Here is a 12,769-nt window from a genome sequence, read left to right as displayed (position 1 = left end):
TGTGTCCAGCACTGTGCTGGAATGTTCCCGAATACAGTACAGTAAGGACAGAAGATTGGCAAAGAGCTGTCAGTGAGATGATAGTTGATACTCCTGTTCTTGAGAGGCAGGGACAGGGCACCCTGATCAGTGACGTGCAGAGAGGCACTCAAATCCCTGAGCAGGTAGGGGAGGAGGAACTGTGGGTGGTAGCCTGTACTGTGGTCTGTGGAAATGAAGGGGCAAGGGCAAGGGCAGTTTAGACCTGGATAGACTGTAATCTCAGCTGTGTCTGAGGCTGTCTACTGCCATCCCTGAGGGATTAGGACATGGGCATAGCTGGCCCAGAGGAGGGCTATCTGTGGGAGCTTGTGGAAGGGGTGAGGGCCTTGGGTTGTCAGCCATGACATGAAAGGTACAGAGGCTGTGGACCTTTTACTTTGTCTAAGAATCAGTTACTCTGCAAGGAGTCATCTCTCTAGGACCAGCAGATGAGGTAAAAATATTAGAAATTTAAAATCCATGACTAATACCTGGAACATATAATCAGTAACATGCAGAAAGCCACGAGAAGGATCAGAGATAGTGTTTCATGGAGATGTTGGGAAAAATCTTTCTGACAAACCATTAATGTGAGCAGGGGTGAGGGAGCATGGGGGGTGGGATGGGGGTTTGTGGAGGGGAAACTGGGAAGGGGGATACATTTGAAACATAAATAAATAAAATAACCAATTTTTTTTTAAAAGCCCCATTAACGTGACTCTGATGGTACAGCAAAGGACCAGATAGTTAAGTTCTTGAAGCCATCTGATTGAAAACTATATAAAGAACATGGAAGAAGTTTTCAGTCTTTGCCTGCTTGCTCTAGCTCTCACTGATGATAAGGCCATCCACTCACTGGCATTTGATCATACTTCTTCTGGATTCTGGTGGATTCTTAAGGCTACCTGGGACATCCAGTCTTGTGACCTAACAAGCACTGGATTCTTGGACCTTCTGTTGGTAGACAGCCATTGTTGGACTAGGTGGACCACAACCTGTAAGCCCACCTCGGGGATGGATACCCACCTGCTCAGAGGAGAAGGGGAGGGGAATAGGGGAAGGATTGTGGGAGGACAGTGAGCAGGATGTAAAGTGAGTAAGTAAAAATAAAATTAAAGACTCCATCTTCCTCCCTCCCTCTCTCTCCATATATATGTATACTCTCTGTATACATACATACATACATGCATGCATGCATACATACATTCACTCATCCTGTAGAGGACCCTAACTAATAGGAAAGCCAATGCTACTTTGTAATCTCTAGAGAACAGCCATTCCTGAAACGGCTCTAAAACAAAGAGGTTTTAAGAACAGAAAATGGGATTCCCATGCTTGAGGAGGAACCACCCAGAGAGAGTACATGACCAGGCCTGCAGGAGACAAGCGTGATCCTCTAGCTGGCTTTGGAGCCCCTCCAGTCCTCCTCGGTGTGGCTCAGGGTAAGGAGGACATGGAGATCCCTCTTGGCATGACTTCCTTTCCACCTTCCTCAAGAGCTAAAGAGGAACCAGCCAGGTCCACGTGCTTTAGATTTTATAGAAAACTGGTTTTTGTTTTTTGTTTTTTATGAGTTCCTCAGCTGACCACGTACTCCAGGATCTGCTCCACAGACAGTCTAGGAAAGATGGTGCACACAGAAGAGTGGGTTTATCTGTTCGTTTTTAAGAATTTTATAAAGAAAGAGCTTAAACCTTCTGTTCAAAATATGAAATCTAGGACAGGAAATTCGGCTCATTGGTAAAGCACACGACTGGTATATACAAAGCCCCGGCTCCATCTTCATGATCAGAGAAAAGAGAAAGATGTAGCAAACTCCTAGTTTTTTAATTTGTATCTACTCCTATGGAATAAGGAAGTATAGATTTTCTTCTGGCTTATTTAAAAGAGAACTCCTAGCACTGATGTCATTTAGAAAACAGAGACCAAACTCAATTTCAGTCCATTACCAGGGTAATTAAGGTTCAAGGAGAAAACTAATAAGAATCATAGCATTTTTTTATAAGTCTTATGCTTTTGGAGGTCCCATCTAACTAAAACAGAAGCTTTATAATTCAGAATACCATTGAGAAAGTGGAAGAATTTATTTTTATCCTTCTGAGATTATTTACACCAGCAATTGACGGGTTGCATCATTTCCCAGCTAAGCGATATAATTCCATTCTCAGCATCTGGGGAAAATGAAGAAGCTAAGAATCTGAATACTTTTGTAAGAGAAAGAATAGCATAGAAGTATTGACTAATGAGTTGTAGGGCATGAAATGTTTTTATCTTTGTACTTAAAAGCAATTCTATTTTTTACACATGTTCTCAAAGAAAATCACAGAACAGCCAGTTCTAAACCATGGCAACATGTTTTAAGGCCCTCCTACCCTTTTTTTCCCTTCACTGTCTTTGATCATGCATCTTGCCGACCAAGCCTGTCTTATTTCTAGCTTGTGGCCATTGCTTCTCAGATAATTTGTTCTTGTCCTGGAGACTCCTCCATTCCCAGTTTGTTTGTTTGTTTGTTTTTTTACTGTATATTCATTTTCCTTTCTGATGAAAATGTGCTGGCCTTTCCTATGCACTGGCCAGAAAGGTCCAGAAGGTTTACATAAGGAGGGGTGGTGAGGGATCTTCTCCATGGTCAGGGAGTATCACAAGATTTAATGTTTCTCTTTGTGACTTGCCATCAATGTAGACTATTTAATCAAGATAGGACTAGAAAATTATGACCTTCAAAATCCATCTGGCACACTTTTGGTGGAGATCTGAGTTGTTTGTTGGTCATGGTGGAGAGGAAGGAGGCAGAAGGCCAAAGCCACCTGTCAGTTCATCCATCCCTCTGTCCATCAGCAGGGGTCTGTCCAAGTCCTTCTGCCTCTCCACAGAGTCTGAGTCTCTTCAGGGTATTTCCCATTCTCTCAAGCCTTTTCTTAGTTTATTTGTAAATGCTATTGACTTTGTCTCCTGTGCTGAGTTCAACCCACTTCCTGACACTTGTGCTGCACCACCCTAATCTAAGCTGAGACCAATCTCCCCCACCAACTGTTGCCAGGCAACAGTTTATCTAAAAACAAACAAAAAAACCCCCAAAACAAACAAATGAACAAAAAACCCTGTCGATAACTGAGTAGCTTAAAGCAACACTAATATCTTTGAATTCTTCCAGTCAAGAAATTTTAGATGGATCTCACTGAGCTAAAATCAAGTTGTCAGGGCTGGTTCCTTCGAGAGCCTCCAGAGAAAAATTCACCCCCTGTCTTTTCCTATCTTCATATACTGCCATCTCAAAGTACAAAAGGGCAGGGGAGGCCTTCCTAAAACAAAAGGGCAGGGGAGGCCTTCCTAAAACAAAAGGGCAGGGGAGGCCTTCCTAAAACAAAAGGGCAGGGGAGGCCTTCCTATTTCTGCTTTCCCTTGCCTCCCCGCCACAACCCCATTCTCTCCCTTAAAGAACTCTTGTGATGACCTTGGTTTCCCCTTGGGGCCACCAAGAATTGTTTCTCCATTTTAGGAAAGGCTGATTAACAATGGCAGATCCAAGCTGGGGACAGCCAGGGCTATACAGAGAAACCCTGTCTCGGAAAAAAAAACAAAAACCAAAAACCAAAACCACACACACACAAAACAAAAAAACAAACAAAACAGCAACAACAACAACAATGGCGGCTCCATCTGCAACTTTAATCCCTCCTTCTTGTGTGAAATAGCATCTCTGCACTTTCTGAAAGCATCTTTGGGAGGCATAGCTTTGTTTAGCATACCCCCTAGCTTGCTTCCCACCCTTGCCTGGCTTTAATCTTCTCACTCTTCCAGGATATGATCCCCGTGTTAGATCCCTTCCCACACCACCTTGGAGTGCTCAGTGCCTCTCACACCCCTAAGCCCAGCTGCTCTGTTAACAATGTTTGCGAATAGTGGAGATTCCTGTTCTGCCTGGGCCGTCTCCACTGTGCGCTGGGATTCAGGTTGCAGTCAGTTTATTACAGTATGTAGGCTGTCTTCAGCTAAATTCAGGAGTAAGGCTGCTCCTGCACTCTCTGTGTTGTCTTTGCTTTGTGGTACAGATCGGTCTTTGAATCATCAGTAGCTCAGGAAAACTGGAATAACATGAAATCCCCCGGGGCCTTGAAAGCTTGAAGACAAATGTTAGGCAGAAGTAGGCAGTATATGGAAGGCTTAATTTCATGGTGCCCTAATGTGGTAAAGCGTGGTAAACATTAGACAATAGTCGAAAGTCTTGCAGAGAAAGTCTGAAAATTATGCTGTCCTTGTTTTCTGTTTTCTATGTCCACTTAGCCCAACCAGCATTAACGATTAAACCCAATTTAAGAGCTACTTTCTGTTTCATGCCCATTCCTCCCTTAGACTCCAGCTCCCAGGGGCTCAGGATAATAGTTTAATGTCTTCCCATGCTCAGGAGATGGGCCATGCTGGCTAACCTGAGAAAAGGGAACAAAGGTAAGGAACGATATTTCTTCCTAGGATCCTGGGTCAGCCTGAGGCAGGCACTAGCCTCTCTGTCCCAAGATTCCTTCTGTTTGTTTTTGGTGGGAACTTTCTATGTAGTCCAGGTTGACCTGGAACTCACTCTGTAGATCGGGCTGACCTTGAACTCAGAGATCTACCTGCCTCTGTTTCCCAAGTGCTGAAGTCAATTGTGTTTGCTGGTCTCTCTATGGGATGAAAATGAATGGGGCCAAAGTTCTCCCTGCACATGCTAAGTCATTATCCTTTAGACAGAAAGAGTCATTTCTGCTTTAGGCTAACAGAACAAGCAAATATTCTGCCAATATACACTCCTCTCTTTGTCCACACATGTACTCCTTTTTTAGTTTTAATTATAACAGATTAACCTGCATTGTGATTTCTTCTTTAAACATAAAATATTTCTGTAAGAAACCACACTCACAAAGACTCTGAACTCACTGTAAAAGAGAACTTAATGTCAAATAGGGAAATGTGGTTTAAACATTAATTTTGTCCACCGTTGGCTACCCTAAGAGTTGGTGATGATTCCAGAATCCTTGACTGCACAACAATCTAAGAGTCTTTACTGATTATTGAATACATAGATGCTACTACTCCTGGCTTGTGTTTCAGATGTCTCAAGATCAAGATAGGACATCTTAGTGTGACACTAAGACCCCAACTGTGCAGAGACAAGAACACACCCATCATAGTGCAAAAAGAAGTCATCTAAGCCAATATCACTCAATATACCAACTACATGCCAAGACTGAGGGCCAGCAAGATAGCTGCTGCCACTCATGGGAACATTCCGTGTGGTCATTCTCAGCAACAACAAGGAACATATGGCTGTTCACCTGCGTAGCACCTTGTCTGCCCTCTCTCCTCTAACTTCTCAAATCAGAGAGAAGTACTATACATCATAAAGATGCAGCCGAGGGGGGCTAGAGAGATGGCTCAGAGATCAAGAGCACTGGCTGCTTTTCCAGAAATCCTGAGCTCAAATCCCAGCAACCACATGGTGGCTTATAACCATCTAGAATGAGATCTGGTACCCTCTTTTGGCCTGCAGACATACATGCAGTCAGAATGCTATATATATAATAAATAAAATCTTTTTTAAACAAAAAGATGTAGCCAAGAAAAGGCACAAAAGACTACTAGCTTGTTAGATTGGCAACCTGTGTAAGACATCATCCTGGGCCCCTGGACTTCCAGCAAATCTGGACATGCAAGAAAAATGCAAGAAATTATTCACAGTATCTAGTACAACAAAGAGCTGGTCATGGGATGGGTCTGAAGGGCATTAGCTGGCAGTAGTACACTTGTTATTGTTAACAATGGTTGCTGGGAAATACCCCAGCAGCCTCGTTGCTTACACCATCACAGTCTTTATCCTCTTAGCACTTAGAAGGGTTCACGCATGACTGCACAGGAGGGCAGTGTCGGGGACAGTGGCTTGGGCCGGGTATCAGCTCCTACTGCTCAGGAGCATAAAGAGTTGGAAGGAGAGGAGCATGCCAAGTGTCAGAACCAGGGTATCATGGGAAGAAGCTAGGGCCCAAAGCCAGGGCCACTCACGTGAGAAAGGAAGCAATTGACTAAGAGCCAGGAAGAATCCAGCAGAAAAGATGTTAACTTAGAGGAAATCAAAGAGGATCCTGGGAAGATATCTAAAACAATACCAAGTGGGTACAGCTGGTTAACCACCAGAGAGCCAAAGGCTTGGGGCTTATGAAAGATGATCTGTGTACCTCAGAATAGGGTCCTGCTGCCCAGCTGGTGACCCCTGAGAACCAGTTAGAAGTGCTGATGCTTAGACCGTGCCCCAGATTTACTGAAAATCAAATTCCAAGGATGAACTAGCACCTACAGTAAGAAACTGCAGTCAGGCAAAATACAGATCTGCTCTACTTCCACCGGGTAATAAGAATCACCCAGGGAAATTAAAAAGTACCCATGGCCAGGGTCCACCCTAGATTAATTCATCAAAATCTTGGAGGCACAGGACCGCGGAGCATTGGTGGTTTTTAAACTCCCTGGGAGAGTTGAATGGAAAAACCACTAGCTCTGCAAAAACGTCCTAGGGAGAAACTCCTCATAAATTACAAACATTAATGTGTCATAATGCCCACGCTGGAGACACTGGAGTGGCTTACATCCATGTGTTGTACATTATCTATCCTTGTCTTTGGGGGCTGTACAGCCTTAAACGAGATGTCTTATTGCAATGACCCTTAGCAGTTCCCAACTGTAGCTGACATCTCTCTGAAGACCATCTCTCTCCAGCCTCAACGTGGAAACAGTAATCCTACAAAATCAGTAGAAGCAAGAATTCTGGAAGCCTGGGGCCAGCACAGGAAGGTGGCTGCACGTCATCCCAGGTGACCCACTAAACACGAAGCTTGGCTTCTTCAACTATGCTGAAGAGGAAGACTGAAGTTGGTTTGGATCCTGGTGATGGAAGCTTTGCTCAAGTCGTTGGGGCTGTGGTTTTCATGGTCTGCTCAGCCTTGCAAGCTGGGCTGGGATTTTATGCATCTCTCCTCAATTCCAGTTTGTAGAGGAAGGGGTGGGGCTATGCCAATGTTGTTCTTTCTGGCTTGCTGCTTTTCTGACCCACCCTTGCCCTCCTCCTCAGTCCACCAGGGATCTGAGAAATGCTGTGCATGTTTAACGCCAGACTCCACATCCTGGGGACTGAGGCCACTTGCAGCTCCCTCCAGCCATCACAGCCATTATAATTACATGCAATTATTTGCTAAGGGTGCTTATGAATTTATCAGAAGGTCTAATTCTGCTCATAATCTCCTCCAGCCTCTTATCATGTTAAGGGTCCACCCGGTTCCTACTTCTAGACTAATTAATCTGAAAACAATCCACGTGTGATAGTCTCTGAAGAATTTCCAGGTCGCCCACTCTGCCAAGCTCAGCCCAACAGAGGAGTCCCCAGGGTCTCCAGGGCAGCAGAGCCCCCCAACCCTCCACCCCTCATCTCTTGTACCCTGGCATCTTCCTCATGTGGCCTCACTGTCCATGGGGTGACCTGAGCCCCCCTTTTCCACAATAATTTTCTTTAGCGATTTGTTTTCTGTCTTTCAACAAGACCAGGTAAGATAGAAAACTAAAAAGCACCCTGTCACTCCCACAGAGCTGTCCTGTCTATGCTCAATCTTAACTTCTCAGACAACTGGAAGGATAGCAAGGGGCCTGGTGGAGAACTGGGTACTTTCTGAGCCAAGTGTTAGGAAGGTGCCCGCCTTCCTTGCAGTGGCTCTCAACCTGTGGTTCACCACTTCTTGGGAGTTTGAATGATCTTTTCACAGGGGTCACCTAAGACCATCTGCATATCAAATATTTATATTATATGATATGTTATATTCATAACAGTAGCAAAATTACAGTTATGAAGTAGCAAGGAAGTGATTTCATGGTTGGGGGTCACCACAACATAAGGAACTGTATTACAGGGTCTCAGTGTTAGGAAGGTTGAGAACCACTGTTCTAGGAGAATGCTCGCTTCTGCTGCTTTTCCCCTCCAGGGCCTTCCCAGACGCCTAGCCTTTTGGCTCAGCCCTTCAGAGCATCCCCCAGGCATGGGTTTTGATTCTCAAAGTACCTTCTCCTTCTCTTCTTTCTTGGAAGTGATTAGGAGACTTAACTGGAGACATGCCTTCTCCAGTTTACAAATGACAGAAACTTAAGTCTCAGAGAGATGCAGCAGCTTAGCCCAGGCAGATCTCTGACTGAGGCTTTCTGCTTACAGGCAACTAAGCTGAGAGACCAGACAAGCCTCTCTGGAGTAGTCTACAGGATTCTGGAACAAACTCTACCAAGATCCTCTGCAGTGACCCGCCAGGCCCAATGTGGAAAATTCTAAATTCTTTGGGCTGGAACTGGGTCTGAATGAAAATCCACATCCTCTGGAAGGCAGCACTCGGTGTAGATTGTGGCATCAGGTATCAGGGAACATGGTAGCCTCTTGATTTTCCATCCAGTTGGGGGGGGGGGTCAGCTTACAAAATGGGGTTGGGGGAAGAGAAGCCATTTTATGAAGGTAGGGAAAAAAGAAAGACAGGGTAAAGCACGGTATCCTCAGAGCTGGGACCTGGAGAATATCCGGGTTTAAAAGTCCTGATTTAGTTCCCTTGCTTCCCTTCACCCTCCATAAACCAGGGGAGAAGAGAGTCTCCCGTGCTGACGACGGTTGAGGGTGGGTGAAGAAAGTGGTAAGTGTGGAGACCAGAACAGAGTAGGGGGCCAGCATGAAGGAAGAGTCCCATCACAGCGTTCGTTGCCTGGAAGCCACTGTCCCTGTCCACCTCCAACACATCCCTCCAACCTCAGAAGGAACGGCACCTCGGGAAGGAACGGCACCTCGCGGAAGGAATGGCACCTCGCAGAAGGAATGGCACCTCGCGGGTGGGTCTGGGAAAGGCAAACGGCTGCTCTGCTTCCTTCTCCTCTAAGGAACGGAGCCTCTTCCACAGAGCACTGATCCCCCAAATACCAACTCCTTCTTGTACCTTGTAAGGGGATCCAGGATGGGTCAGTGAAGGAAGATGGTGTCACTCTGACCCACCCTGGCTCTGTCACTGCCTAAATTGTGGCATCTAATTCAGATCAAGAAAACAAAGTGACTTGCCATCATTGCCCAAGGCCCATGGGAACCTTGTCTTTCTCATTGTGTTGATCCTGGGCATTTTAGATTTACAACCCAGGTTCACAGGGAGAAATACTCCCACCAGAGGATACGGCTAAAGGATTGTTGAAGTTGCAGATGCTCCTGCGGCATGTGGAGCTGGCACCAAGGAACAAGGCAAAAAGCAAAGCCGTCATTTTGGCGGAGAAGTGACATTAGTGGCATTTGGAGGGAGGACCCCTAGAATAATGGAGAGCAGAGAAAGCTGGCTCCTTAACCCACTTTGCACATGTTGGTACCACACTGACAATCCTGATGGTGAGTGGGCAAGCCAACAAGACTCTCCCTGGGGACTGCAGGCTGGGTCCTGAGCCTTCTCAGAACACTGCTTGCTAAGGTCCTGAGCCCGCATCCCTCTCTGTGAGCTGCTTTGTATGGAAGCTCACTGCCTCCCAAACGCACGGGCCCTTGAGCAGCCTGAACTTTCAGTGGACTGACCACTGAAGGCATAGCCTCCTGTTTCTTGGAATCTCCTGAGGCCTTTGAAAAAGCTGGATCAGTTCTTATCTTCTCCCTCTACCAACAGCTAGCTTCTCTCTGCCCACTCCTGATGGTGTAGATGCAAAAGAGCCCCTAAGGAACCTATGTAGGGGAGCCTCACCCTGGGTTCTTATGCCCAGTGACCCGAGTCAGAATTCCACTTCACATCCACCATAAGTGACAATCTCCTGTCTGGAGCTCTTGTCTGGAGCTAGGATGAGACTGGCTTACACCTTCCTGACTCTGCCTTAGCTCCGATTCAGAATACTGACAAGAGATGTTATACCACTTCCCAGAGCACTTTGAAACCTCAATAGTTGTTCTGATCAGGAAGTCTAGAGCAGGCACAGGCTACATATAGCACACTGTCGCCCGGTAACTCTGCACAGGACCCTGTCAGGGGATGAATTCAGGGCAGCCAGGTGGACCCGGCCACTGCCAGAAGAGACCCAGTTCAGTTCCATCTTTCCTCAGTGGTCTACCTGAAAAGTCCCTCTCAGCTAAGGACAGACCCAGAGTCACTTGACAATAACAAAGGTCAAAGTCTTTTTTTGTTTGTTTGTTTGTTTTTGTTTTTTCAAGACAGGGTTTCTCTGTGTAGCCCTGGCTGTCCTGGAACTCACTCTGTAGACCAGGCTGGCCTCGAACTCAGAAATCCGCCTGCCTCTGCCTCCCCAAGTGCTGGGATTAAAGGCGTGCGCCACCACCGCCGGCCAAAGGTCAAAGTCTTAACACATAGCTGACCACCTCTCTTCCTGGTGGCCTTAGCAGTAAAGACTGGGGCAAAAAATAAAAATAAAAATAAATAAATAAATAAATAAATATGGCCTTTGGGGCAAGAGTGACCAATGTTTGGTTCCCAGCTTCTGTATCGCTACCTGTGTGACCCCGAGAAGCCACTTCCCTTTGCTGAGCCTCTTTCCCCATCTGTAAAGTAGAAGAAGCTCAAAGAGCTGGTGGGAGGCTTAAGTAAGATAATGTATGTAAAGTCCTAGCAAACAGCCTGGCTCTCACCACTCATAGGTTTTAAGATCTTTCACATCAAGTGTTCTTATGCTTCTCGATGTTAGTTTGGGGTGGTCTCTCCTAACTGATTCATTCACTTGCCACGGTACCAGTTCTAAATGAGGAGACTGTTGACCCTCGAACGAGACACAGTTTAGGCTCTAAGGCAGCTGTATGTGGCAGGGAGTGATCTAATAAGCACAAATTATTTTTACCTACCACCTTTGCATTTGAGATGTTGCCATTTTGATACAGGTCAGTGTTGGCATTTCGTCTAGGCTCCGCCCCACAGTTACCTGGCAACAGCCAGGTGTGCCTGACTCGCTGTAAAGGGGCTGCTTGTCTCCTCCTTGCTCTCTTGCTCTCTTCTCCTCTTGCTCTGGCCTCCTACCCTCTTTCCCTTCTTTCCTCACCCCCCTCCCCCCACCACAGGCTCATGGCCAGCCTTGACTCCTCTACTCTTTTCTCTGACTCTACTACCTCCTCACCTCCCCTCCCCATGCCCTATACACTCTAGTCTATACTATAGTACTGTGTGGGCTGGTCCCTCAGGGGGAAGGGATGCCTCAGCATAGACCCACAGAAACACCCCCTCCCCCACCCCAACCCAGGCCTCCGCCAAACCTATCCCCCTCTTCCCTATTCCTTGTTTATAAAACACAGCTGAGGCAGTGGTGTCATCAGAAATGGGCCGTCACTGGACAAGTACCATTCTAGAAACAAAATCTCCTTGACTCAGTTATAAGACTAGATTCGCTGATCATTTCCATGGAGTTCGCTGCAGGATGCAAGGTCTGGTAGTTGAAGAATGTACTTTATTGGAAGCAGAAGACATACAAAGAGAAAATACCGCAGACACTGGAAAAATCAATGCTCAAGGCTTGTCTGTAAAACTCATATCCTTCCCAGTCCCTCTGTCACCATATCCTTCAGGGTTTTGTTAGCTGGAGCAGCTTTGGCTTCCCAGTGTGTCCTGACAACCTTGGGCTCCAGCTTTGAAAAATAACAGAAACAGGCTTGGCCTAAAGACAGAGCGAGATGATCTTGACCACACTTCTACCCGAGGGACCACTGGGCAAGTCTGTAGGGTCTTGGGACCAAGACTTAGTGGTATCTTGGAGGACAGACCATCTTGGACATCCCGTGAGTGACTCTGAGCTCCTCTGGGACTGCCCCCATACTGCCACAAGCCACACACCAGGGTGAACCTGTGGGACAGAGACTAAGGCTCTGTGGCTCTTCACTTCTTTCACCCTTTACTGTTGACACTGCTCTAAGGAGGAGCCTAGAGTTGATTTCTTTGCCGAAGCCACCTCTTCCCAAATGACTTAATGGCTGGTGCTCATGATAGTGAAATGGAAGGTTCTGACCTGTGTTGACCGTCTCCAGAGGGGAGGCCAGGTCCTCTCAAGGGCTGTGGCAGCCCTGACTCTCATGAAATCACAGCTCAGCTGCCATGCAGGAAACAGACACCCCCCCACACACCCACACACACACACATCAACACCCTCTAGTCCTTACCTTCTGGGTCACATCAGTGAAAGCATAAGGTAGAATCCTTGGGCAGACAGGTCATCTGAGCAGCGGTTCTTAGCCCGTGGGTCACATATCAGACATCCGGCATATCAGACATTTACATTACGATTCATACAGTAGCAAAATTACAGTTATGAAGTAGCAACAAAAGGGAGTGTATTAAAGGGTCACAGCAGTAGGAAGATTGAGAACCACAGCATCTTAACAATGAAGATGCTATCCACCTCCCAGATAAACGGCTTCATATGAAGTACATCGTTTCAGTTTTCCCAACAGCTCTTTCATTCTTGACTGCCAATGGTAATTCACGCTGAAGCAGACCCGGACACTTCAGGATCACAGAAACCAGAATCATGACCGTGACCACATTCTCCAAACACCGAAGCACCCAGGCCACAAGGTTACCTGGGTAGCATGCGTCAACGTTGATCCATTATCTCCCAGGTCACTTGTGGGGAGTTAGTCAGAGGGCTTATCACTTCAAGATGAACCAACTGTCAACTTTAATGAATTATAAACTCTAATCAGAAAAAAAGAAAAACACCTACATTTTGTCTAAAATAAAACTGG

Source organism: Mus pahari, chromosome 5, assembly GCF_900095145.1.
Source record: "Mus pahari chromosome 5, PAHARI_EIJ_v1.1, whole genome shotgun sequence".
NCBI lineage: Eukaryota > Metazoa > Chordata > Mammalia > Rodentia > Muridae > Mus > Mus pahari.
The sequence above is the reverse complement of the archived record's forward strand: the minus strand, read 5'-3'. Positions refer to the sequence as shown.